Here is a 6,000-nt window from a genome sequence, read left to right on the forward strand (position 1 = left end):
CAGTCATGTTTCTTTTTAAGCATTTCAGTTTATTCTTAGCATTGCAGATTTTGGTTTCTTTTGCAATTAACTGGACACGAACAACTTTACTACTTGTTTTGGTTTGTGCTATGCATCGAAAAGAACAGTCCTCATAGTTAGCATTCCATTCTACAATTCTTATAAATAGCATTTCATTCTACAGCTTTATGATTAGTAGCACAAATTTAGGTTTTCCTTGTTACCTTAATGGGCATGATCGACTTATGTTTATCCCTGCAGATTTAGTTTTGGTTGCTAGGTAATGAGCAAGAAATGATTTAGATTTGGAGCATGTAGTTTAATTTCATTGTGTAGCATCTCAGTTGGATTTTTTTTCCTTGTTGCAATAAATAAAATCAAGCATGTAAATGAGTAGACAGTGGAGTGGTATTGTGCCTATTAGTTTTCTTTTAGGCTTATGAGTAGTTGTATGTAAAGCAAGACCAAGGTCTTAATAGGATCCCTAAATTTCAGAATTTGGATCAGCAGCACGCCAAGTGCTTGAAGAAATGCCGAGGCATTTGTTCTAAGAGTTCTAAACAGATAATAAGTATTTTATTTTTAATAGGCTAGTACCCGACTTCCGAGGTTGTCGTTAAACAAATCCAGGTGACCAATTCCGAGGTCTTGGCCCTGGTAAGACCGAGGTCTTTATCCTCGGAGGACTGGTGGCTCGCTACCTCAGTTCTATTAGGGAGTGTGCAATGGTACTACGCCTGGGCCTAAGAGAAAATTGGTTATTATTTTGAAATATAAAAGTATAAGATTTTTAAACAAGTGAAATAAGCTTCACATAAATTTAAAGTTCAGCAAGTTTAGTTTCTGATATGCTAGCATGTTGTTTAGATTTTCATACTGTTGTTAGATGAGCATGAACAACTTTACATGTTTAGCATTTCAGTATGTTTTGATCCCTCTATTATCAGATGATCATGTGTAGTATTTCCTTTTAAGCATTCAGTTTTAGATTTATTCCTATTCACATGCATATTCGAGTTTTGTGAGTTAGATAGCGCTTACTAAGCATTTTGCTTATAATTGCATTTCCTCTTACTGCAGATAAAGGAAAGGAAAAGCTATAGCGAAGGAAGGCGACAAGGAGGTGCGGATGGATGTGTGATGTTTGGACTATGGAAGCCTTGGGAATTAGCTTAAAATTCATTAAGATTTTGTATTGAATGTTTTATGGTTTAGAACTTTTCCTTTTAATTGCTATGAACATTAGTTCCATTATTTGAGTTGTAATATTATTGCATGCATGTTCTGATTATTAGATATGTTTTTAGCACGTATACACAGATTGATATGTTTTAGTTGGTATATATGCTGGAGTAGAATGTAGATATAAGCTATTCATGTTTCCGCTGTCACTAATTGCATGTCTAGAGAGTTTTATGTATTGATAATTTCATGTGAGCAACATTAGTTAAGATAAGTTAGTAGTCCTGTAGCTCTCCACCCTCACAGACCATTAGTGAGGAGGGTGGGGTGTTACATGATTAACCAGGTTAGACTTGGGTACCCATGCTTGGAATGATTTACTATTTTGTCTGTTTACTAAGGACAGGTAAGATTTATATTTTCTTTTAGTTTTATAACCTAGTCCAATTTTGTTGTAAATGACTCTTTGTGTCCCAAGAATCAGGTCAAGCTTCTTGGAGCCCAAAGAGAACCATTCTAATGTATTTTTCAAATCGTTGACCTGAGTTTTCAGACTGGAATTTTCTTCCTCAAGTTTTTGAACTTGAGTTGAATTTCCAGTCTGAACTGGGTCAGGCAAGGTTTTGGAGTTAGTCACTTCTTTAAGGACTGCTACTTCCTTTAGAAGTGACTTGACCATAAGGTTTGATTTAGCTAATTTGCGTAATAAGTAATTAACTAAATTGTTTAAGCGAGGTACACTTACAGCGGTGTCAACCCCTTCGAAAACGGATACGGATCCGTGGCTTCGCTCGGACTCGGCTTCTGACTCGCTCTCGCTCTCAGACAGATTGATCTGGTCCTGGGCCATTAGTGCAAGTAGACTCATCTGATCAAATTCATCGTCATCGTCTTCTGAGGAAGATTCGTCCCATGTCACCTTTAGCACCTTCTTTTTCCTCTGCTTCTTTGCATCCTTCTGATTAGGGTAGTTGGCCTTGATGTGCCCTTTCTGGTTGCATCCGTAGCAGATCACTTCGATCTTGACTTTTGAACTGGATTGGACCTCCTTGGATTGTACTGCCTTCTTTAGATCTCTCTTGTTGAAGCCTTTCTTTTTCTTGTAAAGCTTCTTCACTAGGTTTACGAGCTCGGAGGTTAATTCGTCGTCTTCATCGTTTGAGTCCGGTTCATCTTCCTTCTCCGGTTCAGTTCTTCACCGTGATCTTGGTTCGCGCGTTCGACTGGTACCTGCAACCAAAGCAATACCCTTCTCGGTTGGCAGTGTATTAGTCTGTCTTTAAGTTCGAATTCCGAAAACAATTCATCTAACCTAATGGAAGATAAGTCCTTAGAGACTTTGTAGGCATCTACCATTGATGCCCACAATGTACTCCTTGGAAAAGCATTTAGAGCGTACCTTATAATATCCCGATTCTTGACTCTTTGCCCGATCGCATGGAGGGAGTTGAGAATGTCTTGTATGCGAGCGTGGTGTTGACTTGCTATCTCTCCGTCCTGCATTTTCAGATTATATAATTTATTGAACAAAAGGTCTCTTTTACTTACCTTGGTGTCGGAGGTGCCCTCGTGGAGTTCGATCAGCTTCTCCCATAACTCTTTTGCGCTGGAGAACGGTCCAACTCTGTTGAGCTCTTCCTTGGTTAGTCCGCACTGGAGGGTGCAGGTAGCTCTTGCATCGGCTTCCACTTTCTTGATTAGTGATGGTTCCCATTTTTTGCAAGGTGTAGGCTTGCCATCTTCGTCGGTTGGTAGTTGCAATCCCGTCTTGATGATCATCCATGTGTCGAACTGTATCTTGAGGAAGGTTTCCATTCACCCCTTCCAGTACCCGAAATCTTCTCCGGTGAAGAGCGGGGGACGAACGGTGCTGAATCCTTCTTGTTGGGCCATTGATAATATGCAAAAAAAAAAAAAAAGAAACAGAAATGTCCCAAGACTAGGTCTTGGATTAGCAGTGCGGGAAATAAGATTAAGATTACGAGCTCAAGTGGTGTTGCACCAACTTCGAGCTAAAACTGATTCAAAAAAAATAATTAGAATGTAGCTATTAAGCTAGATTCTAATTGACTCTGTTAAAATTGAAAATACCATGAAAAAATTACGTGATCGGTGGTTGCACCAGATCAATGCGACCCCGCTCTGATACCAATTGTTGGATCGAGAAGCGCTAGAGGGGGGGTGAATAGTGCTCGTGGCTATTTCGCATTTCGAAATCGTAAATCGTTCGAGTAATAAAGCAGCGGAGTAAATAGAAAGAATCACACAAACACAAAAGACACAGGTCGTTTACTTGGTTTGGAGCCTGTGGTGACTCCTACTCCAAGGCCCGCGATCGTTGATCGCTTACTGTGGGCAACAACTATATCGTGCAAAGAGTTTGTACAAATGTAAGTTACAATAAGTGCAATAATCAAAGAAAACTTATACCAACGACAGAATCAAACAATATCGGAGCTCCAGGTCATCGGGAACTTGAAATAGCACTTCAAGGTCGTCACGTAGGCAGTAGGTCGATGAAAGATTGATTTAGAATTTCTGTTCTGAGCCTCTGCCTCGAACCCCCTTTTAAACAGTGCTGGAGGCGCCTCCAAGCCTGTCTGAGGTGCCTCTAGGCCGCCAAGTCACACGCGTGGATCAACTCTGATCTGGTCGCGCCTTATCCCATTGAAGGCGCCTCCAAGCTAGTCCAAGGCGCCTCCAACGCCTGGTCTAAGGCGCCTTCAGCTTCCTCCAAGGCGCCTCCAGCTCCTCTGGACAGCTGGCTTCGGTTAGCACCCGAGGCGCCTCCAAGCCCAATGGAGGCGCCTCCAAGTCCCATGGAGGCGCCTCGGACACTGTTAATCTGAGGTCAAAATGTGCTTCTTTGTTCCTGCAAAATGTGTTAGTCCCAAACGCAAAACCCTGCAAAACAAAGTTAGCACAGACATATTATAAGTGATATAATTGACAGTCATCGAACTGTCCGGGTCTGACTTCGGATTTCCATCCGGAAATCCTAGGTCGAGCCAACGCCTACTGTTCCCTCTACGGGGAACGCACACTCACCTACTCCACTCAGGAGATTTACCTGTTTCTAGTACGATCCTCCAGATCGATTGGACTTTTGCTCAGCGTTCGAAGCTTCCGGACTTTCTGCTGGACTTCTGCTTCCCGGCCCGTCCAATCTTTCACCTGGTTCGCGACACCAGGACTTTCCACCTAGGGTTACCCCCCTAGGACTTTTGCCTGAAGCTCTCGACCCGCCAAGACTTTCCGCATAGGGTTACCACCCCCTATGACCTAGGGTTACCACCCCCTAAGGTTTTCCACCTGCCTAACCGCAGCTAGGACTTTTGCCTAAGTACCACTTAGGACTTTCCTGCAAACTCCATGAACTTGTTAGATCACAACACTACTTAACTTTGAACCCTTTGCCTTTATCAAAACTTGGGTTCGATCATCTAATGCTTCCCGCACCAACACCTCCTGCGTGGTTGAGCCGAGTTTGTAAGCCTTTGAGGATCTCCCAGTTTGTGACCTCCGCTTGGTCGTTGCTCTTGGGGTAGGAGATTGAGGTGAAGGCTTGCTGGATGTCATAGCCTTCACACCACATCCTGAGCTTCTGACTCACGAACTACCTCCTGTTATCTAAGACAAGCTGGCGAGGGATGCCGAACCGACAGAGGATGTTCTGCCATATGAACTTGATGACCATCTGCTCACTTATCTTTATCAGGGGTTCTATTGGATCGAGAAACGCTAGAGGGTGGGGGGGGGGGGGGGGAATAGCGCTCGTGGCTTTCACGCGTTTCGGATTAAAACGTATCAGAATAACGCAACGAAAATAGTAAAGGAAAGCAATACACGAACACAAGTTATTTAGTTGGTTCGGAGCCTTGGACGACTCCTACTCCAAGGCCCGCGATCGTTGATTGCTTTCGGTGGGCAACAACTATAATATCAGAATTTTGTTACAATAAAGAATTATAATTAAGTGAACTGAAAATAAACTATACCGACAACACTAAGTGAAAAACTGTAGCTTCGGGTCGTCGGGAACTTGTCGTAGCTTAGTTGGGTCATTTCTTGAGCAGCACGGGAAGGAAGAACACTTTCCAATTGATTAATTAAACCTGCTGCTTGAAACCTCCTTTTATACACTGCTTGAGGCGCCTCAAACACAATCCAGGCGCCTCCAGCATGCCGAGTCAGCCGCGTGGATCAGCGCTGAAAACTTCTCCTCTGATCCACTTGAAGGAGCCTCCAGCTCAGTCTGAGGCGCCTCCAGCTCTGCCGCGTGCAAGCTTTATCCTTTGCACCCGAGGCACCTCCAAGCTCCATGGAGACGCCTCGGACACTGTTCATCAGAGGCTTAAGGTTGCTCCTTTGTACCTACAAGACACATTAGTCTAAAAGATACACTGCAACACAAAGTTAGCACATAATATCATAAATATAAAATCTGACAGTCATCGGACTGTCCGGGTCTGACTTCGAATTTCCGATCAAAAACCCTAGGTCGACTCGACGCCTACTATTCCCTCTTTCGGGAAATGCGTCCTCACTTACTCCCCTCAGGAGATATTACTTGATGCCAGTCTGGTCCTCCAGACTGACTGGACTTTCTGCCTAGGGTTACCACCCCCTAGGGGTTTTCTCCACCTAGGGTTACCACCCCCTAGGACCTAAGGTTACCCCCCCCCTTAGGATTTTCCTCCACCTAGGGTTACCGCCCCCTAGACCTAAGGTTACCCCCCTCAGGATTTTCCTCCACCTAGGGTTACCACCCCCTAGGGTTTTCACCTTGCCTAACTACAGCTAGGACTTTTGCCTAAG

This window comes from Zingiber officinale, chromosome 7A (genome assembly GCF_018446385.1).
Source record: "Zingiber officinale cultivar Zhangliang chromosome 7A, Zo_v1.1, whole genome shotgun sequence".
Taxonomy (NCBI): Eukaryota; Viridiplantae; Streptophyta; class Magnoliopsida; order Zingiberales; family Zingiberaceae; genus Zingiber; species Zingiber officinale.